Source organism: Grammomys surdaster, unplaced genomic scaffold (genome assembly GCF_004785775.1).
Source record: "Grammomys surdaster isolate TR1022 unplaced genomic scaffold, NIH_TR_1.0 191, whole genome shotgun sequence".
NCBI classification, from domain to species: domain Eukaryota; kingdom Metazoa; phylum Chordata; class Mammalia; order Rodentia; family Muridae; genus Grammomys; species Grammomys surdaster.
This window is the reverse complement of record NW_021604636.1, coordinates 337034-364504: the sequence shown is the minus strand read 5'-3', so window position 1 is coordinate 364504 and position 27471 is coordinate 337034. Positions and strand designations below refer to the sequence as shown.

The 27471-nt window shown below is 36.3% G+C and overlaps 1 protein-coding gene across 2 annotated transcripts in view; it reads left to right on the top strand.

Moving 5' to 3' along the window:
- Positions 1–2857: 2857 nt before the first annotated feature.
- The window catches only part of LOC114622770 (xin actin-binding repeat-containing protein 2), an 82446-nt gene continuing 57832 nt past the window's right edge, over positions 2858–27471 (top strand). For both annotated transcript variants that reach the window (XM_028769258.1, XM_028769259.1), the window contains exon 1: positions 2858–3010. The gene's annotated coding sequence lies outside the window, so the exon portion shown is untranslated. The remainder of the gene's footprint in view (positions 3011–27471) is intronic.

Sequence of the window (27471 nt, the reverse complement as noted above, 5' to 3'; positions counted from 1 at the left end):
CAATGTACTTAAAGAGAGTAGAACACTTCTTATGATTTTGATGAATCCACACTGATACATTAATATTGATATGGTACATTCACTGGGATTGCCAGGTGTATAATAAAACACAACCCTAGTATAATGCCATTCAAAAAGAGCTTCTATAACAGCCTAGTCGCCCTCCCTTAACCCTTACTTATATTTTTCCATAGTATTACTTTTTCCAGAATACTATATTGAATCCATATAGTACGCAGATTTTTGTACTAGATTTGATATTTGATTTTCCTCAATCTCTTTCTGTAGCACTGAGTGGCATTCTAATTTCTAACTGTACAAGATTGTATTGATCAGTGAAGGACAGATAAGTTTATTCCAAATTTTAGTAAATATCTCTGAAAATGTTATTTATATCTATTTGTAGGCTTCTGGGTAGATGTGCCATTTTAACTTTAAGCTAGGCTATAAGTAAGAATACATTCATTCTATAAGTAACCATCAAGGATCATCCCCAAGGGCTCTCCCTTTTTCATTGTTACTGGGAGTGGGTGAACAGTCCCAGTACATTGAATCTTTGTAGATATTTGGTGTTTTCATGTACTGTACATCAATCCTTTTAACACTTGGGCAATCATATCTCACTGCTGTTACTTGCATTTTCCTGATGGCAAATGGTGTGACATCTCATTCACATGCCTCTCTGCTATCTTTAACTGTCTCGGGTGACGTATGTAAACTTTCTTGGCTCATTTTTAAACTTTTAGTTCAATTATTTTAACCAATATATGTAATTATAAGAGTTCTACATATGAATGGATACTGTGTAATACCTCAGTTCATAAATACACAGTAGAGTATTAAAATCAGACTAAATATATTTATTCTAATCACTGGTGTTTCACAGGTTGTATAAGTATTTAAATCAGAAACATGAATGAAACCTGAGGAATCAAATCAAGAAACTAGTTATTAAATAAAAAAGAGTTCATTTGAGTAAGAGAGATGATGAAGCCTGATATCAGATATTTGAGCAATTTACCCTATTGGCAAAACAGTATCATCAATAACCAAATAAAAGAATAAAAAACATAAAGTTGACTGCATTAATATATTAGAATTAGTCTCATAACTTATGATTTTAGATATACTATCTCTGATGAACACTGTGTACTAACATGATTTTCTAAGAAATATTATGTTGGAATAGTAATGTTATAAATGCAATAATTAATTTATTATCTCATTTAATCTTGGTAACAACCATATAAATACTCTTGAACTTACTCTAATTTAATCAAAGATGAATATATCAGAGTGTGTATGAATGTCCAACTTGTCCAGGTAACAGAACACAGTTGGTGTAAACCTGTGCTGAGACCCTGAGCAATGGTCAGGGGAACCTTCCAAGTGATAAACACATTCTCAATGCAGAAACACATGTTGCAGCTGCAGAATGGGTACTTGAGATGTAGTTAGTACAGGCGAGGAACTGAATTTTAAAATCTTCATTAAATATTAATAATTTAAATTTCAGATGGCCTCATGCCTAGCAGTGACCATACATACTGGTCAGTAAATCTTGAAATACATTACACAAGAAAATCTTATGGAATATTCAGGATCATTGTATAAACAATTTTGGAGAGATAATAAGTTGGAATATCTCTAGTTGTACTACTTGTATTAAAAACTTGGATTGTATATGAAAAACATATATGCTTATCTTCCTGGGGCATAATATGATTGTAAGTTTACTTGTGTTTTGGGTGCAATTAACAGTGTAAATGTAAGATGCTTCCTTCAAGTTACAGTTTCCTTTATTTGGGTTTGTTGTGTGTCCAGCTATACACACACAGGACACCACTCTAGGGTAGTTATAGAAGAGATAAAAGGTTGGTGAGCAGGACTCCTAGTACTTACTTAGAATGTGTTAGATGGTGGCAGTTTGGACCTGAAGGATAATGTCAGCTAACTTCTATCTGTCTCCACTGGTCTAGCAGGGTGTGTGCTGAGAAATCAGTACAGTGGCAATGGTATGTAATAAAATTCTCTCAGGAGCACGTAAAATGACTCCTTCCTTGCCTTCTCTATCTTGTGCCAAATAATTTAAGGCTAATATTAATATGTATGATTTTTATTCTCTCTACAATGCCTCTTATTCCTTTCTTCCTTCCCTTCTGCCACCAATAAATAAATACATGAATGAATAAATAAAATAAATACTCCCTTTCCTCCTATACACTACAGTATGGGTTTGCTTTATGAGGGAAGACTTGAAAATCAATCATTGCTTTTCATATCAAGAATATGAAAATTTAAAAATTATAATGATTCTAGGGTTATCCTCTTATAATTCCAGCCTATGGAATCTGAAGTAGGAGGAGCCCAAATTCCTTGCCAGTCCATTGCACACAGCGAATTCCCACCTCTCATATAAAAGAAAATAAAACAAAAATCAACATTCTGTCCAAAGATTTCAAGTTAATTATCACAATCCCAACAGAATAAATAAGACTTACTTTTTGTGTGTTTTGTTTTCAAATACTTAACTCTTAAATGAGTAAAAGTATGCTTTAAATGCAAGCAATTGAAGGCTTAAATAACTCTTGTATTTTTTTTTATAATTTATTTCTCAGACTATGTTAGGAAGTCTGTAGTAGCTAGGGAAGGGAGTTTGAGTGACTGCACATGTGTAAGAGCCATGCACACATTGCCCAGGACAGTCCTAAGCAGTATGAGCTCAGATACTCACTTCTGAAAAGAGTGCTTGACTCAAGCCACACCTATACAGAGCTCAGTTCCTAAAAATAGGTGCTAGTTTGCATCCTTTGGACACAGGGCTAAAATAAATTCAGCAGCCCTGTCTACTTACTCCATAGACTCTTCGGTGGAGCTGGTCTCCACTCTGCTGGTTGCTTTCAGGGGACTGGGAAATTTGCTGTATTTCAAACAAGGAGGAGCCTTCCAAGTGAAGAGTTGTAAATCCATAGAGCATTTCTACGGGGCTAGGGTCACTTCTGGTACAAAGGTATGTGTATTATAATCGCATGTGTGCCAAGGTTATAAAATGTTCTACTCTTACTGAGGAGCAGTGAGGACTGAGAATAAATTGTCATCATCTAAAGGAAAATGATCAGGTTGGATTTGTCCTTAGAATTGTGCTTAGCATTGTTGGATATGAAATTTAGGACCTCATATGTTAATCTCTCTCCAATAAATTATTTTCATGTTTAATATTAAAGAATAATGAGCTTAGTAACAAGTCACAACTTAAAAGTTATCCTACAATTTACAGCCAGAAGGGAAACTGAAAAGAGCTTTCTCTCTTATGTGCACCAAGATAAAAAATACAGATTAAGAAATGTGAATGATATTTCATGAAATTTGATGAGGAAAAGAAGGAGCCTGAAATATTTTCAAGTGTTTCAGCATACTCAGAGAAAAGCAGGCAAGTTACTGCTTCTCAGTCTTAGTTTGACTTTGTTGTTCTTGCTCTAGCTGTGGGCTTATGTCCTCTGGGAGTCTTACTGGAGTTAAGGATTAAAGAATTAGGTTCTTCCATGTTTTTCAGAATTAAGGAAAGCACTGCCAGTTGGATCTGCCAGCCTTAATTATGGTAACTGCAAACACAAATAGAGGATACTGAGATAGCGCTTTGACGGTATCATGCCCTGTATACACTTTCAAATGGATTTTTTTCTGTCTTCAATTGTCCGTGAACACATTAATTTGGTCCTGTTGTGCTGTTTGGATGTTAAGACACTGAAGTGATTTGGGAGTGACAGTATCAGAGATTCTCCCAAGACACGGTGGAAAAGCAAGGACACTTTAAGATTGCATAATGCAGGGTTTAAATTTAGCCAGCTGGTGCTGAACTGAAAGATATTTTATTTTTACCAGAGCTCAATTTGGTCACTGATGAGCTGTTGGTTGTTTGAAAGATTTTAAAATTGTGTGTTAACGCGTCAAAAGACAAGTAAAATATTTACTTCAACTCTAGTCAGAGTTATGGATTCTTTTCAAATGAAAGCACACCTGTTGATAGTTTTAGACAATATAAAAGAGAGTGGAAAAGGCTGGAGCAGAAATCAGAAACTCTGCATTGTATGTTTGAATATCTCTCTGCTTCTTCACTTGATATGTGAATATTTTCCCTTCTTGGTATCAACGCATCAGCTAAGAACTAGATCCGCTTTTAAATATCACTCAGAGCTTCACATGGCTGCAATGTGGCAAACGGCCCACTGCTTGGAGGGAAGACACAGTCTGGCTTTTAGATGAAATGGGGTTTCTTTCATACAGGATTGGGCATCTTTTAGGTGCCGCTTCCCTCGAGTTCCTGAAAAATGAAAGTCGACATTCTCAAATGAACACGGGAGCCATTGCTTCAGAATAAGTTCCTGAAAAAAATATCAGCACAGGTGCCTGCTGTCTCCTGTGCTTACAGAGAACAGGCAGGCTGCCTTTATGCAGGTCTGCTTTTGCCGAGAAAGTTCACCAACTTCAATAGATAATTTGTTGTTATTTACAAAAGTTCTATCCCTGCTGTTTAATCCATACCAGAATTTCAACTCTTACTCTGAATTTGCTGAATTTGAAAAAATTTAAAACTTCTATGTAGCAGCTTTGTTTTTACCTAGTTAAAAACTACTAAGCTTGATGGAAGAATTTCAAGTCTGAGTTTGATATTCTCTACCCACATCTACCTGGGTCCTTTCTCTCTCTCTCTCTCTCTCTCTCTCTCTCTCTCTCTCTCTCTCTGTCTTTCTCAAACACACACACACACACACACACACACACCAGAACATACAACACACAACACAAATAGAGAGTCATCAGTTTATATATTAAAGGAATCTACTAAAGTCTATTTGATAGCAAGAAGTCTATAATTTATAAGTCAGCGTTGACAATAAGAAAATTCAATATGGTTCTAAGCTTTTTTTATTAACAATCTGTGTGAGATAGGGCTTAATATAATTACCATGTCCTGTTTTTATTTGAATCTCATCCAGTCTTTTAAAAATATTAAAGTTACCCTTTGAAATTTAATTAAGTTGTAATTTGCTTTTCTCATTTATTTAAGAGAAATTGGTTTATTCATCTGATGCACTCATCCTATGCAGAGTGTTGATCAACTTCACCCTTTTCAGATCCAAGAAAGCCTTGTCTAGAACACTGATTTATTCTATGTGAATACATGGTCTTTATATTGTTGCATTATGTGTTTTGTTTTCCATTTCCTGATACTGCTTATAAAGCATACATCCTGTGGTACAGCCAGGTACCACTCTCCAACCTGGGATCTTAGGCAATGCCATAAACAGCATCACCAAGTATGCTCCAAAAAGGTTTCAAGCCAAGAACGAAACCATGTATCCTTTCCAGTTACAGACAGTTTTTCTTTTTCTTTTTTTTTTTATAAGGACATTTAATTGGGGCTGGCTTACAGGTTCAGAGGTTCATCCATTATCATCAAGGCAGGAACATGGCAGCATCCAGGCAGGCATGGTGCAGGAGGAGCTGAGAGTTCTACATTTTCATCTGAAGGCTGCTAGCAGAATACTGGCTTCCAGGCAGCTAGGACTAGGATATTAAAGCCTACATCCACAATGACACACCTATTCCAACAAGGCTATGCCTCCTAATAGTGTTCCTCCCTGGGCCAGTCATATATAAACCATCACTTCAAATATCTCTTATTTCTTTGTTTTTGGGAACATTCAAAGACAGACAGTTTTTCTATTACCCTAAATTCACGGGACATCCCACAGACTCGACCCAATTCTGGCACTACTGCTTCACTTTAGCAAATTTTCTCGAAGCTATAGACTAGATCAGTAATCTGCCTTGGATACCAGCTGGAACCATGATATATATTATCATGATTATTGAAATTTAACATAAATACTAAATATATTTTGCATTCAATATATTAAATATATATGGGGGATATGGAATATATTTCATTGGTATATCTCAAAGTTGTTAACCATTTGACTGTCCTTATCTCTACTACTTTATATCCTCCATGTGAGCAATTGAACTTAAGTCTTTCATAGTTTTCCTCCTATTATCTAGCCCTGAAACTAGTCCTTTCTTTCACTAGGGATTTCTATGGAAGAACTCAGGTTGCGGCCTCTCTCCCTTTTGCAGAGGTACAAAAGGGTCAGAATGTACTCATCTTTTTATTCCTTGATTGCATTTCTGAGCAAGCTGTTGCCATCCTGAAGTCAGGTACCACTCTCCGACCCAGGTGCTTAGGCAAGGCCATAAACAGCATCACCAAGTATACTCCAGAAAGGAGTCAATGCCAAGAACCAAAAAATAAAAGAACATATATTTGTTCCAAAGTATATGATAAATGTCTATACCAAGTCCTTCTACTGCAAATTGCAGACTTAAAAAAAATCATCTGTCCCCATTGGAATCCATCTCTTGCAAATTTACTCCCCCCTACTGAGAGTTTTTCCATTTGTATCCTTAAAGACATAACAGGCAAGAAAAATTAGGACATGAAAGTAGCAAACATTTCATTTTATTAAAATCAGTAAATATAATACTGTGTTAGTTTTGATACATGAAGTGGCAATAAGTTTATATTCAATGGCATTTAAAATTTTGTGAATCTTAATGATGGCTTGAAAATAGTTTATGGCAGAGGTTCCAACCTACATAACGCTGCAACCCTCTAATAAACTTCCTCGTGCTGAGGTTACCCTCAACCTAAAATTATTTTTGTTGCTACTTCATAACTGTAATTTTGTTACTGTTATTAATCATAATGCAAATATTCTTAGAGAAACAGTTTTGTCAAAAGTGTCAGGGTCCTCAGGTTGAGAACCACTACTCTAGGGAAAAGTACAATCAATAAACCAAATTCTCACTACTGTAATTGCACTACTTAAAATATTGCCAAAATAATGAAAAGTTATTATGTTAATATACAACCCTGTGGCTGTTTAGTTCAACAACTTAAGTACTAAAGTACAGAAACAGAGACCCTGGAATGAGTTAGCCATACAAAGCCTCAAGACAAATCCTAGAAACCCCCTTTCTTGAGTTCAGCGTAATCCCAGTGTTAACTTCTCTTTCTTGGAGTCTTTGAAGCATAGCAGCCCTGTCCTATGTAACCCTACAATAGAATGCACATTTGGAAGCACATCTTGGTATAAAGCCTTGGTTGTTTTGTGGAGAGAGAGAGAGAGAGAGAGAGAGAGAGAGAGAGAGAGAGAGAGGGAGAGAGGCAGAGAGAGAGGATAGATAGATATGTGTGTGTGGGGGTGCATGGGTGGGTTGATGGATGGATAGATAGATAGATAGATAGATAGATGATAGACTTTTGTTTCTTTTCATACTGTGTTTCATATTTCTCCTAGAATTAAAAAAATTATCTGAAAGGAAACATGATCACATATGCTGTAAACACTCAAAAAGTAGCAGTTATCTTATGCTTGGGTTTTACCCAGTGTTTGTGTGTCTTCTCTGTAAGATGAGATCTGCTCCCTCACCATGGCTGATTTGTCTTTGCAAACGTGTCATTTCTCACTGCTCTTTTTGGCAAACTCTCAAGTCCATCTTTTCCTCTCATGTTTTTCTAATTAGACACAAAATATATCTGGATTGTCTGGAATGTGTCTGATTGCTGAAAAGTATATAATTCCCAGAGTGCTTCAGGTGTGCATATAATATAAAATAAGCACAGGATGAGGATTCACCATGGGGACCTTTTACTCTTTTGGGATGAAGCAATGGTATCATAGATGATCTTACATGGTAATTACTAGATTTAATAATTATGTCACAATTTTAGTGTGTTTTAAGACATGGATGAATAGTATAGCTTCCAACCACATGTTCAGTGTTTGTCAGAAGTTCAATAAGGGTAGATTGAATATAAAATAATGTTCAGATAGCAATTGTTATTTTTGCTTTTTATTTATAAGAATCTAACTGTGTTGAACCTAGTTGGAGGTAGGCTTAATATTTTGAAGAACCCAGGGTTTGGATGAACAGAGTCATGATTGTAACTCTAACAGCAGCAGCATTTGTGACTTACTTCTTATAAGTCAACGCTAACATAAGAATTCAGATTTATGTTAACTAACTTCTAAGTCATTTACTCAGATAATCAAAAGCATATGAACAAGCAACTATATAATTAAATATGTCAGGAAAACAGTGAAAAATATTTTTGTAAAGTTAAAGCTCCTCTAATGATGTGTGTGTTTGGTATTTTTGAAGTTATGCATGTCTAACCAATTGTTCTAGTGAAATGGGCGTATTCCACAACGTGGAGGGATTATAATGAGTTCCTTCATATTAGTAAAGGTTCTCAATTGCATTTGCAAACTTTTCCTAGTTCTGTTGCATACAGAGACACACATGTCCCTGCATACTTCAGAGGTCAAAGGGTAGGAGGTGGATGTTTCTCTGCTAGGCAAGACCCAGCAAGAATCACCATAGGAACACAAAAAGTGCAGCAGATGATAACAGAAAGCCACTGGCAAACCAGTGTGTGGAACTTTCTCTGTGTTGCTCCTCCCCAAGGTGTTCATAAAAAAGGCAGTGCCCCATGAGAGCCACGATTTCTTTAATAGACGATGCCCATCATGTCCTGTAGGAATGCAAAACATTTATTTTTAGGGATAGAGTTGTGTGAGCATGTCCGCTTTCAGCCACTGACTCATTCTGGAGTCACTATAATCTCGATTCATTACTGTTATGTGTCTGCATTTTTCTGAATTTTTTCATATTCTTGATCAAAAATAATTTGGCTGTTCAAAGAGCTATGGGTGATGCTCAAATAATAACCAGTATCTACAATATAATAATAATAATAATAATAATAATAATAATAATAATAATCAATCCTGTTATTTTGGTATAATAATAAGAGAGCCTGACATTCATGTAAATATTTGTGTTAAGACTTAAACACTAATGTTATCAAGACAATTCCTACAGAATTATTCTTCTAAGGGTATATATGAAAAGGAATTCCAGGGAAGGTATATAAAATTGAATTTATGTATGCAATCTTAGCATTTTGTCACTTGAAGTAAGAAAATGTTTGTAGGAGTTAGAAAATGTTTGTACATAATATGCTAGTCTCTCTCTCTCTCTCTCTTTCTTCTTCTTCTTCTTCTTCTTCTTCTTCTTCTTCTTCTTCTTCTTCTTCTTCTTCTTCTTCCTCATTTCCTCTCTCTTCCATCCTAATCTCTCACCATTGCTTTCTAAAATTCTTATTTATGAAAGACTTCTGTTTCTTTATTCGAGAACTCTGACCATCCTTAATGTGTGTGAAGTTCCTTCAGTTGTTGACCAGAGTCACATAAGCTTTGTGACTCTCTAGTGAAGTTCATATCACATTACTCTGAAGATGAGAAATGCTAATGGGCTTACCCTCACAGGTCAATCATGAACTTTCCCACCAGCTCCATGGGTTGCAATTCTGTTTCTTGCCTTTACAAACTGTTGATACTGAGCCAATGTACAGCTCTAGGCATTACCTAATGAAGATTAGTTGCTGGTATAGTTTTTTCACAGCATTACTCTGAGGACAGTTATACACATATTTGTAAGTTGACCACATTTTGTAACTACCATATTAAGTACTGCATGAGACTTGGTCTTTCATATCAAGGTTAGTGTTTAATAGTGTCATTATTGTAACATAGTAATTACTGCTAGTATGCTCCCAGGGAGCAAGGTAAAAATATCAAAGTTGTAGGTTTCTCTGTTGCTTAACTTTTTTTTAGGTTTTCTCTGTTGAAAGTATGCTTAACTTTCAAACTAGCAATGTTCCGGGAACCTGTTTCTGAGAGAGAATTGTCTACCTGATTGAGTATGTTGTTCTGTTGTTAACACTATCCTTGCTTTTCCAGACACACTCTTCAGTTCAAATTAAATTTCTGTGCTCTCTGGAGTTGCAGAAAGCTATTAAGTGCCCTCTTTCTATTGTAATTATCCCAGCACTTTAAACATAAAACCTCTCTGTTATTCTTGGTATCAGCATCACATTACTTCAAAAAACTAAACTCTTCACCAACCTTATCCCCAGTGACTCTAATCTTTCCTCTGGAGGAACCATGCACAGTCTTAGTTAGTGTTCTATTGCTGTGAAGACACACCATGGCCACAGCAACTTCCGTAAATGAAAGCATTTAACTGTGGCTTGCTTACAGTTTCAGAGGTTTGGTCCTCTATCATCATAGTGAGAAGCATGGCAGCATGCAGGCAGACATGGCACTGTAGAAGTTTCTGAGAGTTGTACATCTAGATCTGTGGGCAGCAGGAAGAGAGACACTCTCGGCTAGGTTTGAATTTTAAAAATCTAAAAGCTCACCTCCAGTGAACATTTCCTCTAACAAGGCCGCACCTCCTAATCCTTGCAAATAGTTTCACTTCGCAGTGACAAAACAGTCAAATCTATGAGACTGTGGGAGCCAGTCTCATTGAGACCACCACAGCCACCCACAGCCACCCACAGCCACCCACAGCCACCCACAGCCACACTGGACCTTGTCAATATGTTGACCTAGTTGTCGTGCTGCAAACAAGTTCTGAGAACATATTTTCAATTTTTTACACCTTCTACTCTTCAATCACAATGGTGAATGAGAGTTACGCTCAGGGCGTTCTACACTTCCTCAGTCTGCACTTCCGGTGCACCTCCTGTCATTTCGCTGGCCTCTGTTTCTCTGTCTTAGACCCACGCACGTTAAGTGAAAGATAGATGAGAGAATACTCACTCAGGAACGAGGAACTAATGGAGAAAGCTGGAGAGCAGACTGTTTGGTTTTAGAGTAGGCAAGGCAGAATCCAGTCAACCAGGTCAGAGAAAGCAAAAGACTGAGCTCATGAAATGATACAAGACATCAGAAGTGAGGCAAGAGAATCAAGAAGAGTAAAATGGATAAAGAGGGAAGAAACTTATGGGGTTTCTGGTATGTTTGTCTACATCTGTAATGATAATACTTAGAAAGCTGAGGTGAGGTAGAAACGTAAGTGTTCTTTGGAAAGCCAGTTGTAACAGATGCTGTTTTGCTGGAGCAAGCAGGTGAAGTAGTGTTTTCCTAAAGCAGACACAAGTAAAAGGATGTTTCACTGAAGCAGACACAGGTGAGAGGATGTTTTGCTACAGCAAGCACTTGACAGGATGCTTGATGAAGGATTCTTCACGAATGACATGCATGTATTGATCTGCCTTACTTGATGTATTGATGTGCATACTTGAGCTCCGTTTGTCCTGACTCCATAGAGAGGAATGCACCAAATACTTCTGGTAGTGTGCTGGTGGCTTCTCGCTACTTCCACAGACTCAGGCAGATTGGCAGAGTGATATCAGCTGATACGGACTCTTGTGGAATTTTGCTAAATCAGACTCACATGATGAGGAAACACACATGGTGAGACAAGGCCCTGTGGAAGACACATGATGTTAGGAGGGAGTATAAATAGGACTCAATAGACTGTGAGGGGGACAGTAGAGCTATCTGTGCAACACTTCTTGGTCTCTCCTCTTCCCTGATCTTCGCTTTCTTGAGAGAGCCACAGCAGAGAACTTCTCCTGATGTCCCTGTTGGTCTGAATCTCTCCTGCTGACACATGCTGATCCAGCTGAGACCTGGCTGTTCCTGCTGGGTCTTGCCTCCTCTACTGCTATCCCAACACCTATGAACTAGACTGTTGGTATATCCAGGAAGTGTTTTCAAGTGGATCAAGCTACTACTGCTGACCCATGAACTAAATTGCTAATTTTCTTACAATGCAGATGAGATTTGCTCCAAGCAACAATTTCTAAACAGGTCTACAACCTTTCTATTCCACTACCTCTTGTGGGTGACAGGCTAGAAGAGAGGTTAAAGAATTTAAGAGCCATCATTAAAAGTAGCCTTTGAAAAAATTAAAGTTACAGTGAGGCAAAAACACCACCAAATGTTCAGTGTGAATGAATTACAAAGAGAACTCCATGCCAGCCTCTGTATAACGTTAGACATGATGGAAAGTTCCCAAGGGAGGTTAGACAGGGAGAGTTTAGACTGTATTGAGTGGAAATACATTGAATATGAATATAAAATTTTCAATAAAAAATTAAAAGTAGGGCTGGAGAGATGGCTCAGTGGTTAAGAGCACTGACTGCACTTCCAGAGGTCCTGAGTTCAAATCCCAGCAACCACATGGTGGCTCACAACCATCTGTAATGAGATCTGATGCCCTCTTCTGGTGTGTCTGAAGACAGCTACAGTGTATTCATATATAATAAATAAATAAATCTTTAAAAAAAAAAAATTAAAAGTAAAGAAACAACCATAAACAAGAATTAGAAGGACAAGATGTGATGGACAGTCAGATCAATGCCTTAATGGGGTGTGCTTCTTAATAAAGGCCAAGATCAATTCAGGAGTCTCAGAAGTACCCTGCTTCTAATCCCAGAATTAGTTGTCAGTGCTTAAAGTAGCCATGATAGACCGAGTCCCCACCCACCCATCCTGGGCCTGCTGTCAGCTGTCACAGCTACCGTCCCATTCACACGTCTCATCTGGCCCCACAGTTTTATACTGTCTACCTCACTTAAACCAAGTTCTACTACATTCTGTCAACATTTCCTGAGTATGTTCCATTCCCAAACTCATGCCAGTGTGTACAAATGTGTCTGTGAAGGCCCTTAACATTAAATAAAAGATCACATGACTATAGGTATGCCGATTAAACAACAATAATTTTACTCAGGTTTCATTGAATTCTTACTATAGTCATCATTATTTCTGACAACTCCACAACTGGAAAAATTGAGAGTAGAAACAAATTTGTGAGAAATAAAAAGGGGGAAAAAAGCAAGCCCTGCTGGCTTAATTTTAATTGATGGGATAAAACACCATGGCCAACACAACTTAGAGAATAAAACGTTTATTTGGGGCTAATGGGTGCAGTGAATTAGAATCTCTGTCTGGAGCAGCAGCTGGGAACTCCCACCCTAAACAATAGCAGGAAGCAGAGAGAACCAGCAGAAAAGGATGTGAGTCCCTGGAAACTACCAAGCTGCCTCCAGCAACATCCCTCTTCCAGCAAAGCAGTGGATTCTAATCCTCTCTCAAATAACCACTTACAGAACAAGTATTCAGATGATGAGACTTATAAAAGACATCTTATCTGAGCCACACAATATATGAAATGCTAATGGTGGATTGTAGGAGTAATAATGGGTGAAATAGACTTGATGGAAACTATATCTCAGAAATAATGGAACTCCATAGATTATCCACAGTTGGGTGCCATGTCTCTGTGTGTGTGTGTGTGTGTGTGTGTGTGTGTGTGCGCGCGCGCGCGCATGCTCACGCGCACATGTGAGTGTGCATGTGTGAGTGTATGTGTTTAGATACTTGTCTGAGTGTTTTATTTCTGTTCAGTATAAGCCTCTCAACAACTATATGCTCAAGCCTAAAATTACATAAATTTGTGTGTGTATGTGTGCGTTTGTGTGTGCGTGTGTGTGTGTGTGTGTGTGTATGATATTTTTAAATTCTCTTGTGATTCTTTCTTTTAGACACTCAAGTTCATGGGGTTTATCACATAGTCCTCAGACCTTGCACTGATAATGAGTGTGATTTAGTGGTCTGTGCCTGATCTTCTTTCCTTAGCAAGCATGCAACTTAAGTGTATCCTAGAACAGCCCTCAAACCCCAAAACTCACAGACCAGGAGAACGCTGCTTCTGAGTCCTTGGACCTCCAGAGAAAGCTTGGTGTAAACTTACATGAATGTGCACAGCCACACTTACTAGCTTTGCATCTCAGTATTTAACACTCAGGACTACGGAGCTGAGAATAACAATGAAGACATGGCAGTGTTTGAACTTTTAATTAGCAAGATGTTTCTACAGCACTCTGTGACTATATAAGAACGTGAAAAAAAATCTGGCAAAACTTAAATACGGCAGGAAGCCCAATATTTCCTAGGTTTAGTTTCCCTTCAACCTTTTCTTTTTTTCAGTTTTAATTTTCACCTGTTCATGTAGTGTACACATTTCCCCCATACTTGCGCATGCCAAATTTTGGTTGAAAAGTTGGATTTTATTGTGGGAGACTCACATTTTCACAAGCTTGACATTTGTATGTACTATCTTCTAGAATCTTTTGTTTTAGATTTTACATAGCTTTCCTGATTTTCTTAATAAGTTCTACTGCAGAATTTAAGATATATTTTCTGTGAAACAAAACAACAAAAAGAAGAACAGAAAAGAAACAATGAACACCATTAAACTGTAGGCATTAGATTTTGTAATGTTATTTCAAGGTAATTCAGAGTATCCACTGTATGTGTCACAGAACATTTTAAGTAGTTGTAAACTGGCTATTTTAATCTGAAATAACAGTTTGCTTCTTGGAGGGAACTTTAGTTCCAAGTAATACTAAGAATTTAATAACTTGCTCTATAAAACTGGATAACTTTGCCACTCACTGGTAGAAAAACACCTGCTTTTGCCTTCTAGAAATAGTTTTTACATGCTCCGTGCTCACAGAAAGGCAACTTAAAAAGAATTTCTGATCACTGGCCAACCGTTGTAATTAAAAATCTGTGCTGCCATTTTGAAAACAGATGAAATTGAGATTATTGACATGAAATCATAGTAGAGACGATTAACCTACAGATCATCAATTTATGAAATAGGTGATATTGTGTTGGCAAGCAGTTGAAAGATAGCATTATCATTAAGTATCTTAGGCATTAAAAATACCTTTAAAAAGAAAACAAAAAGGAGACTTAGGTTTACAGAATAAGATTCCCTTTGGGGCCACTGCCTTAATGCAGTGGGAAAGCAAACCAAGTTGAAGAGAACCACCCAAGGATTTTGGTGCCAAAAAAATCAAAACATATTAGTTAAAATATACAAAGTTGTAAATATATGAAGACCTTACATGAAAATGTATGTAGTCCAATACATGATAACTTTTGCTGCTTCTTATACTTCCTTCTTCACTTCTTATCTTTTCTTCCTTTGACTTCTACTACACATGCGTTTAAAGATCAAGAATCCAGAAACATTTTATTTGAATTCGTTAGTTAAATAAGGTGTTCATGAGTGGAGCTGTCTGAATAGGCATGGCAGAGTACAGTTTCAATTAGATAGTATCTAAACACTAACTTTGATTACTTTTTCCTGTAAAGACAGGAGTGAATGAAGCCACAAATACAGAGTGCCCTGTGTTACTGCCTACTTTAATGATTGGGATTTGAAACTAAGAAGAAAATGCAAAGGCCATAGCTTTAACGATTAATAACTATATATAAAATAAAAGCAGGTGAGAATTAGTAACTTTGTATTCCCTGTGGATCCTAAGCAGAGGAGACTATCAACTCATTTCCACTCTTTAGACTGAGGCTAATACCACTGTAGCATCAGGGATCTGACAACATAGATTTCTGTTGAAATTACAAACTGCAGTCAGATGCAAAGTGTATTTAGGTCGTGTTAAGTGTGTCAGGGGAGATTTATCCAGCACTTGGTTAATTGCAAGTTGATACACTGGAGTTATTGTAACTTTATCTGCAATTTGATACATGCCAACAAAGGAAATAGGGTTTTTTTTTTTCAATTAAGTGTCACAGTGTATATCAACTAAACTCTAAGGCAGACCTGGTGGCCAGAAGTAATTGACCAATACAAATTGAACTCAATGGTATGGTTGTGAACTTTTAAGGGTTTGTGTTTCTTGCTTTTGTTTGTTTGAGTTTGGATTGTTTTTTTTTTAATTTGGTTTTGCTTCATTTGGTGTGTGTGTGTGTGTGTGTGTGTGTGTGTGTGTATGATAGGACTTTTATCTGTTTATTTGGTTTTTCATTTTGTATTTTGTGGTTTTGTGGAGTTTATATTTTCCATTTTGTTCTACTTTGGCTGTGTTTTTTAAGAGAGAAAGAATATAAAATTGGGTAGATATGGAAATGAGCAAGATCTAGGAAGAGTTGGTAAAGGAGTAAATGTTATCAAAATATATTATATAAAACCTTTAATTAAAAATAAAATAAATGATCATTTTTTAATTTATAAACATTTTTGTTTTAAGTTTTTTTAAAAAATCTGGGCTCTATTTTATACATATTGTCTCTTTCCCCAAATGGAGACAATAATCAGAATGCAATCTTGACAATGCACACACTGGAACAGCATGCCAATTACCTCTTATTTTGTTATACAGCCTACAGCTTTTAAGAAAAGTAATATCCCACAAGAGATTCTGTACAGTTCTGCTTTCCATTAGTAGTTCTATCATCCTATCCAAGAGGATCTAATATAATAGCCATATTGTGTTGGATGTGTTCAATGCTTTGTGTATAGTTTTCCTGAGCACATTAGTGCTTTAAAAGAATGAAATGACTTCCAGAGTAACAGGGTGTTTAAAAGCAATACTGTATTATTTATGTGTGTGTGATATTGTGTGTGTGTGTGTGTGTGTTTATGCTCATATACTCATTTTCTCCTGATTGCCTAGCTTTTCCAAATAGTGTACAACAAAGAAATCCTAGGAATCAGTACGGTTTTCCTGCTTTGACTAAGTCTATCAGTCATTAAGTTCAAAAGAAAAAAATATCAAAGTACAGTGAAGTTTGTGGACATGACAGAGAAAACATTTTTAGATTAAAACTTCTAATCATTAAAAAGTTTCTTCAAATTAAGGGAATGGATTTCTTTAAAACAAAATTGGATTGATTTAAGTACATTTTACTTTTCAAAGGAAGTGTGTTATTTGTTGAAGAAACAGCCACCATAGCACTGCTAAGTTAATGAGACATACAATTTGGGGACTTGGAACCTTTTATTAAACTTCAATAGAATAAATTTCAGATTGTTTTCTTAACAGAGAGGTGAAAGTTAAGGGAGAGTAAAGAATTGGGAAAGTTCTTAAAAGGGATGAGATTTCTGCTGATCCTATGTGCTCTTAGCACAAACATTGCTCCAGGTACTAGATGGTAAATTACTAGTCTGCTAATTTCTACCTACATTCAGACAACTTTAAGCATAGGCTTTTCAGGAAGATGTTCATCCAAACTCCAAATTATTCAAGTTTTGTCTCTATTACTTAACAACTGCTTATTTCTCATCATTGAATGCCTTTTTAGTTCATCATGTCAATGTAATTAAACTGAGAGCAGATTTGTAAAATATAACCCTGAGTTCAGTCACAAAGCTTCCTGAGACAATTAGATTACAAAGACTCTGAGCTATTGGATGGATCAATCTCTTGACAGAGTCTTAATATTAACAGAGGGAATGAAAACTGGGAAGTAGAGTCTATTAAGAGAAATAGGTCACTGGAAATGTGAGTGGGGGCTCCCTGTGTCTTGCCATGAGCTCTTCTTGTACACCAGTTTTCCATTTCCTGATGCTGATATGAACTACTCAGTTTCACCAAGCTTTCCTCACCATGATGAACAGAGACGTTGAAACTACAAGCAAATTAAAAATGCCTCTTCTATAAGTAATTCTTTAATTTGACCACAAGATCAAAAACATAATCATTACAGATGCTGATGGTTGTCTTGATACTGAAACAGAAAAGCTGAGTGTAAGGTTTCCCAAGCCTGTGAGAGATGCTTGTTCATCCTAGAAAAAGACACATTTTAAGATAATACATACAGGTAATTCCATCTACCAATGACTTATGTTTGTTCAAAATGTCATTTTCTGTGTGTTCTAGAGATCCCAAACACTCTAGGGGTACAGGAAGGTACTTTAATCTATTTAAAAGACAAAATAACACTTTCTTTTCATCATAAATAGATTTTCCCACAATCCCTTTATGGTTGAGGTGAACATATTGACTTCTTGTTTCTCAAGATTCAATTTCTAGCAATGAGAAATAGTAAGAAGACAAAAGCCTTCTCATAAGACACAGGAACACACAAGAAGCATGATTTAGAGAGATAAGACTAAAACTTTTAAGAAAATCATAATGAAGTAGCAGTTTGTGTAGTATTTCAGAAACAAAGTAGGGAATGTTCGTAGCCAAACTAATCATATACAACATCTAATTACTTAGCATATACTTTCTTTACAATGTAATATTTAAAGTACATGACTACTTAGCAAATAACATTACAAACAATATATGATGAATCATATATAAAGAATGGCATACAGTTCTCTTTAGTAGGTAGATACAGGCCAAGTGGACTTGAATAGGAATCTGTATATTGTCATTTAGTCTATTTCAGGGCAAGGATACAAAGTTCCCTGCTTGTGGGGAACAGTGAACAATCCTTTTGCACTATTGTAGTGATAGTTTATAGTTCTTAAAATACATAAAGTAGGACAGAACATGAAGAGTCATTTGGAGGAAAGCATGAGCCATCCTTCAAATATTACATTCTTGTTGTCTCTGTGAATCTATTTTCATATGACGCTTGTGGTGCCTGCTTGTACAAACGGGGTTCATTATCTAATGCCAACACCCCAATAAAACAAAATTTTAAATATCATATACATTTACCAAATATTTTTCTCTTTTATATTTTTTTCTGCAATATAGTCATATGTGTAGAATATTTTCTTCCTAAAATTCTAGCTCTAAATTTCCCAATATTTTATGCTTGTGTCTTCTTTGGTTTGTGCATCATGGTAGAAAGAATGAGATATGTTTTAAGAAATGAAATGTAAGCATGAAATTTAAATACATCAGAACGAAGTCCTATATTTGCTACATACTAATGTTGGTGTTTATAACTTTTCTTATTTACCAGATCTGCCTATCTATACACATTTTATAAATCTATGAATTCATCTACCTTTATGCAGGGTATACAATAATACTTGGATAGTTGAAAGACAGAGGAAACACTTAGTTTATTCTAAGAAAGATACTACATTGAACACTTTGATTTTATATGATTACATATAGTCCCTATAGGCAACTATCTAGGTCTCATTAAGTAGGTAAGAAACAAGAGTTTTAAAAAACATTAAGCAATTGATTTGAAGTCAAACACTAATTGCCAGAGGAAGACTAGAAATCACAAATTATGGATGGAAAGCAGATAGCTACTCTTTAGTACACTACCTTTTCAAAGTAGGTCCAACCAAGACTGATAGAGACGGAATTTTTTTCTAGAGTGAATTACATGCTGATGCAAGATGAACAAGATGAGAAAACTGGGAATAAATGTGCTCTAACACAAACTCCATAAGTAATCAAATATATATTGTAGAAAGTAAATAAAATTCCATAATGTAGCTCAGGTATCAGAATCAAGGGCTTTCTGACTCACTGGGATTTAACTTGTTCCATCATGTCTAACTTAGAAGTATAATTAAAAATCCACTATCTGAGTTAAGTAGAAAAAATTGAGTGCCATTAGACTAGTTGTGATATTTTAATTCCTTCATCATATTGGACTGTATTCATTTTAATCTATTTTTATGTTCAGATCACTGTGGTTAGGCGTGTTGGCAAAGATGTGCAGTATATGCCACTAACTTCCTAAAGATAACTTATATAATGATTACTGCATGTGGAATATTTTCAGACAAGCTGGCTTCTTGAGCAGGATGGCCATATGGGGCTTTTTTTCTTAATTCGGATGCCAGCAATAAAATGGCACAAATTGTTTTATTTCTAGTTTTAGAAATAAGGTCAGATTATCACTTCTTAGGATAGCATACTTATTGAGGGTTTCTCTAGTATTTTTCTTTCCTTCTCTTTCCAAGAAAAGCATAACTGAATACAATGATTATTAATTTGTCCCCCATAATGCTTACTGGCCAATGATTAACTGACTGCCCTGTAAGGGCATGATATCAGATTCCCTCAGTGGTGGGAGAAGGCAGATTCAAGCCAAAGGAAAAGAGAAACATCATTTGACCCTTCATCCAGGGAGTAGAATAAATCACTAGAAAATGAAAGCCATGCCTCCTGCTCTGCATTTTCTTCATCTTGCAGTAAAACCCATACATTTCCCTGCCCTCTTGGTTCCATATCTAACCTTCCATTAGTCTGATCTCTGTAATAACCAAAGCAATGCAACTGAACAACCTCCTTTGGTTTCCACTTCTAGACGCAAGCTTATAAGAAAGACAAAGAGGTCTCTTAGATCTGAAGAAACTCAATGCACTGTTTTCCCTCTGGTCTACCTCAGATTAGACTAACGTCAGTATCTAGAAAGGATAAATATGAAGATATATGTGAAGTTGGAAGAATCCATATCCTTCATTAAAAAATCTACTTGGAAATGTAAAACATAACATTTCAATACAAATATCTTTACATATGGGCATTGCAGACTGAAAGAAGTGCGTATTCAGAGATGTAAGGAGGTTCTAGTCACTTATTTGTATTTGGTTCTGTTGAGCACTCGTGTATGTGTGTGTAGAGTGTATGTATGAGTGCAAGTTTGTGTGTGTGTGCATGTATGTACGATGAAGTGCATGCCTGTGTATGCCAGAGATCATCCTCAGGTGACTTATTGCTCTTTGTTTTGAGAAATGTCTCTCCAGGAACCCAGAGCTCACTGACATGCTTAGTAAACTGGCTATTCAGCTGGAGGGGTTCACCCTTCTGCCCCTTCAGTGTTTGGATTATAAGTATGAATACCCAGGATTTTACGAGTATTTTAACTTTCACATGTGTGCAATGTGTATATATCAAATCCAATCCCTAAACACACACACACACACACACTACCTTTGCTCAAACTCACACCATAACAGCCCTATCATTTCTTCCTTCCAACAGTGTTTTCTCTTTGGTAAACACACTGAGCTCATTAGCATTGCCATGGGTCTATATAGGACCATCCACTGGAACATGGGCAGCCTATCAGGGGCTACATCCTAAAAAGAAACTTGTTCTCCTCTCAGCACCCATTAACTACACATACCTCTTCAGCTATGGGCAGGGCTTCATGAGGCCTTCCTTCCTTCCTTCCTTCATGCCAGAATTGTAACTGATTGGCTTTTACACAGGTCTTGTGCCTGGAATCATAGTCACCATGAGTTCCTGTAAGCAATGGCCTTAGTAACTCTAGAAATCATTGTTTCAAGCAGTCCTCCGAAACCTTGGCTCTTACATACTCTTATGTGTGTTTGAGTGATACAAACTTGGGTTTACAGTCTTACACAAAATTCTCTTTACCACTGAAATGTTTCCCCAGCACTTGATTTTAATCTTTTGTTCTTTACTTCATCAGTAAAACAGGAATAAATTCCCTAGCAAGTATAAGAATCAATGTATAATACAAGGAAAATGATGAGCATGCAGCAGTCCGTCATTAACTAACAGTTTATCATGGTGTGCGAGGCCTCATTTTTCTAGTAAAGAAAAATATAACACCAAAACTTACCCTAAGATGTATAAACCATCTACAGGCCGTTAATAGTTCAACATATTTGACCTTTTCATTGAAATTTAAATCATTTCGTTCAATTATTGATTTTTTTTAAACAGGCCAATTCTCTAAGCTAAGCAATTAATTTAAAATGTTTAATAGGAGTGTAATTAAATTCTCAAATATGCTCAAACTGGCAATATTTTCATTCTAACGATTATCACATTTCTTCTAAAATTCTGTTCATTCACACTTGCTTTCTGACCAGAAGTCATTTTCATGGTGTTATTGAATCTTGAAAAAGCACAAGAAACATTTATACAGCAATTTATTGCTACAGGCAATACAGGGCAGATTGAATTGACATTTGACCCAAGCTCGCTCTCTCTCTCTCTCTCTCTCTCTCTCTCTCTCTCTCTCTCTCTCTATCTATCTATCTCCTTACTCTCTTACTATCTCATACCTCTCTTTCACTTATGAAGTTCTTGGGGACTGCAATTTAACCATATGAAGAATCTAGGAAAATCACCCCATATCAAGATCATTAGCTCCATAGCACCATCAAAAATTCTTCTGTTTTCATGTAAGTTAATATATCACATATTCTGAAGGCTGAGATATAAGCATCTTTAGGTGAGCTACTATTTTGTGCAACTTAGGCTGCATCTTCTCTTATTCCTCTCCTTGGCTACTCCATTTATAGGATGTCATCTGGTATCTGGTTAAAAAAATTAATTCTAATTAGAGACAACCTGATAAGAGAACAAAACCGATCCTCTGCATTGAAGTGAAGAGACATACCATCACAGGCAAATAAATTTCAGTACAATTGGATGCAGGGGTGGAATCAGGGAAAGTTACAAGTATACATCCAACAGGATGATGTATTTGATGACAGTAAGATAATGGGGTGAAGGATTTAAAAGTCAGTCTGTTTCAATGCTAAACAGATGCCACAGAGTCATTTTTATGCTGCTGTGGCATCCACTGGCACTCATTTGATTCTCTTGCCCTCCCTCATTGAGATAGAAAATGTGATTTATGGAAGATTGGGTTGGATACTTGCTCCTTCTTTTTATTATCTATTTCTTGGTTTTATAATACTCAAATACAGATAAGAATATAAAAGATTCAAATTGGTTACATATTTGGCATGACAGGTGCACTTTAAATGCTCTGAGAGATGAATTTTCCTATTAGCTGAAATACATGCTAATATTAAAATTATAGAAAAAATGTACTCCTGCTAATGGGCCTGTGGCAGTGCTATGTCTAATGGTATCATTTTCTGCATACAAATCCAAACTTGGTTATAGGTCATATATTTAGATTTGATAGAATTTACCTCAGCAGTTTCCCAACTCAATTCTAAATCAATTTCCCAAGTACTAAACAGTTGACTTCTTTATAACACATCCAGAATAAATAGCAGGGCGGCTGCTATGTCAGTTGTAAAAGAACTTGCCTTCTTGAAAGTGGTGGACAAAGAAGAGGAGGATGGGTGGGGGCTCCTGGAGTTGAGACCAGGAAGAGGGTTAATATTTGAAATATAAACAAAAATGATTAATTAAAAACGAAAGTGGTATCTAAGATTCCTTAGGCCTTACAGAGATCCATGGGACACACCATCACATTCTTCGAGCTAAATTGAAGCTTAAGTGTTGACATCAGAGAAATTTCAGAGGAAGATAGTACAAATTGTGTTTTCCTTCTAAAATGTTTAACTTGCTGCTGAACCTTGGAGTCTCTTTTGAGTCATAAACACTATGGCATTAGCCATCTAGGTATCTGTTAAATTTTTTTTATATCTAAATATGAAACAGTTCAAAACAGAAGCTCAATGTATCAGTCAGTGTTCTGTAGAAGAACAGAACTAATAGAATGAATTTTTGTGTATTAAAAGGGAATTCATTAGATTGACTTGCAAGCTGTAGTCTGGCTCATTTGACAGTGTCTGTCTCCTTCACGAAAAGTCAAGAATCTAACATTCAGCCCATGAAGCTGGATGTCTCAGTTACTCTTCAGTATATGTCAGAATCCCAATGAATTGGGCTCTAATACCAGAGAAGAAACATCGCGGCAGAAAACCCATGAACATGCATGCCATTGAGACTGAGAACAAACAGGCAAAAAAGCAACATCTCACTTCTTTTCTGTCCTTTTATCTGAGCTGTTACCAGAAAGCACAACCCAGATTTAAGGTGGGCCTTCATACCTAACATGATCCAATCAAGAAAATTTCCTCAATATTTTGGAATTTGCTTGGGTTTTAGTTGATTCCAGATATGGTCAAACTGACTACTGATATTAGCCATCAAAGACCTCTCCTTGACTTTTCTTTAAAGTGCTAACTAGGGAAGCTACTAGTTCCCTGGTCTGGACACATATGTTTCCTGACAGATGACTGAAAAGAGTGACTAAGCCAGGGAACCAAACGCAGAGCATCCAGCCACTCCTCCAAGTATACAACTCCTCAGCCATGTGACAAGGAGGAAGATGTAAATTTTTATCTCTGTTTCCTTGCTCTCAAAAAACAAAAGTAAAAATGATCCTACCCCCAGACCATGACCAAGGGTATTAAATAAAATGTCTGACTGTACACAGGCCTGCTCTTGTTTTGTGCTTGTAAATCATTTCTAGTTCTTTTTTATAGTTCAATGATGTTAGCATTTTGATGCCTTGTTGGTAATCTTTATTGAAACTGAATACTTAAGTCCACAGGTTATTTGCAATCCCTAGTTTTCTCTCCTCCTACAAACTGTCTAAAATATTTGATCTTGAAATTTTTTGTGTTTCCCACATCCAGTTCCAGTTTTTATCCCACTAAAAGCTTTGTAAAATTGTTTTGTTGTTGTTGTTGTTGCTGTTGTTGTTGTTTGAAGTGGGGTTGTTTGTTTGTTTGTTTAGTATCAGGACATTCTATTATAACCACTCTATAACACACCCATGGTCTTCTAAAGATTTTCATCACCTTAAAATTATTTAACCCTTCAACCCAACTTGCACTTCATTTCCAGTGTGATTGGGCATGAAGACTTCCTAATGGTGTCCTCAAAGTCACTGCCCAGCCTTCCCCACATGATTGCTTGGCCTTACTGTTGTTGCATCCTTTCTGCATCTCCTTCTCGCACACATGGCCCAGCAGGTGTTTCAGATGCTGTCCCTGACAAGGACCTGCTGACATCACAGACAGCTTACATCTGCCTGTGAGCTCTAATGTACATCTGCACTCTACCATTTGAGGCTATAAATGTCTTCCTCCTAGGAGGTGAAAGCTCTGAAGGATAGTGAAGACACCCTATGTTCATGTAGATAAACTGAAGTAAGCCTTGTTAGTTACATTATTAGAAGCATGGATTCTTAATTTACTCTTACAGAAAATGAGAGGCAAAAATTATAGACACCCTTTCCTAAGTGTCTGTTTTTCTTATTGCTGATGATGTCTTGTGTTTCTGTACAATGGTAATGACCACAAAGGTCCACAGTTATTGGATAGGTACTGCAGCTCATCAATAGAATGGCTCTCTATCTTATTCTGTATAATTTGTTTCCATGAAGACTTTGCCTCCAAAGAATAGAGGTTAGAACACTTTTCTTTATTTTCGTTTAATATAATTTGGTTAACCTTTTCTTTCTAAGCGGTTTTAGGTTTATTGCCTATTTCTTATGAGTTTATTTTTTAATCTCAGTGTTTCAATATTAAGTTTGTTTTTAATTCAATAACTGCCACATTTGCTTTTACATCTGTCTTCACATGGAAGTACTATTTAAAGAGGCTTTTCCTTGGTTTTGCCTGTTTTATTTTTTTTTTCAGCTAACATGGCTGATGTAGATGGTTTTCTTCTTTTTCTCATAGACCTCAATTTAGATTTGCATTGATTTAGGGCGTCACAATTAATTTTCATTAGTTAATAGTTGGTTCTCTAGTTCCTCATGATGTTAAGTGTATAAGTGAAAATTTTGTAAAATATAACTATATAATTATATAATTTTATATATATTCAAACACTGAAGTGTCTGAGTGTTGTTATTGAATAACAGAAATTCTTCCTGTTCCTGTTCCTGTTCCTGTTCCTGGACAGTTCTAAATTTTGGATTACATCATAAACTTAAAATTTTCACAATTGTTACCAATAAATTGGTATGCTATTGATTAAGTTAACTTTTGGTTTTGTGTTAACTATTTCCATTTACATCGAAACTTCATTTTCAAGCATTTATTTCCTCTACTATGTCTCACAATGCGGTGTGTATAGCTTACATGTCCCTCTGTTCTCTGTGTCTGTCAGCTACTTTCATGCTATTGCTAATATGTCATTCATTTTCAATATATGTCCTGCCTCAGTACTTTCATACGGCTCACATTTTTCTCTAGTCTCTGAGAAGTCTTCTTGTCTTTTGATTTCACCTTGATCTCTCCGCTGAGAGTTTGTCTTGACTCATACCAGCCTCCCAACCTATACACTAGCTAGCAGCTTCTTGAAATAAGAAGCTCAAATATTTTCCATTTCATTTGATAGAGTTTTTGTTCTCTCAAGACATGCTTTTGTATTAGTGAATATTGATAGTGATCATCTACAATAACAGATTTTATTGTGACATTTAAATAGAGTATACCCTTTTCCATGTCCATGTTGGATAGGGAAAGGGGGAGACAATCTGAGTCATGTAAGTTTCACTTATATGTAAATAAGCCAGTTTTTTTTTTTTTTTGGTTTTTCGAGACAGGGTTTCTCTGTGTAGCCCTGGCTGTCCTGGAACTCACTCTGTAGACCAGGCTGGCCTCGAACTCAGAAATCCACCTGCCTCTGCCTCCCAAGTGCTGGGATTAAAGGCGTGCGCCACCACCGCCCGGCTCATAAGCCAGTTTTAAAGAGTCTAGTGTCTAGTCCTTGTATTTCAACCCATAGAATCTATTGTTTTATTATGCTCTCACCCTTCCTGTAATACTTTTTCCAGAGCTATCATTTGTGACTATGCCTGCCATATTTCAAAAGCAATAAGAAGTATTACATTTAGAAAACATGCTGACAAGAAGTCTGGCTTTATAAAAGAGACAGTGACAAAGCACTTGTCCCTGTGAACCCTGCCACATTGGGCAGTTTATGTGCGGACATTTTACGATTCTGGCAGCATTATGGAGTAGCACATTGACCCTGAATTTATGTATCAGGCTGTGGGCCTTTAATTCACATTGCTACTGTATAAAGATATTAGGACTGAATCTGCAACTTTTAATATGGTAAAATAACTCTTGGTAAGATATCCTTGTCACTTTTTATTTTTATTCTATCACATAACATATACAAACTGTTTAATTCCAAAGTGGAAACTCTCTGAACAGCTAAGTGACAACGGTTCATATTGCATATGGAAATGACCCTTTGGGGATGGTTATTAATGAGAGTCCCTTCATACCGCTATGTACTCCACCTTTGACCACAGACTTGTGAAAGTAGGAGAAAACCCAGGGTGAAATAGTTTCATTGATTGTTTTTTTATTATATTTAGTGTCTGTCACATTATTGTATCACCTCCAAGAAACCTTAGATTGGTAAATACACAATCTTCTTTAATCAATTGTTCAGATGTGAATAATTGGTCAAGAATTCTCTGAGCATAAATATTGTACCAGTGTACTCTAAAAACTGCTGTAAATATGAACTCTCCATAGAGTCATGAATAATGAATTTCTGTGGCCTGGAACAAAATGTCAATTGGGTTTTTTTTTTATTTCTCAAAGTTGTAGAAGAAAAGCATATGTTTAACCTCGTGTTCCATGATATTTTGTGAGGTAATAAAGCAAGAATGGACACGATGACTTGAATTTTATGTATGATAGAATAGGCTATATTATAGAAGTGATCATTTACATCTTTTCCTAAGACAAATGGAACACTTAATGAAAGTGTTCTTCATGTCTTCAGTGTCTGATACTTGTCTTCATGACAGATTTAATTTTTAATATTTTATTTTCTTTCTAAGTTATTTTGTGTGTTATTTCTTTTTATGTGGTTTATTGTGTCACATAAAGAATTAATGTGTTAATGGATTGGCAATTACATTGGCATAAGCAATAAAGGAAACTTGGTATATTCAGAATATGACGGATTCTACGTAGAACAGTGCCATCAGCTCTGGGAACAACAGAGAACCCACTGTCCTCATT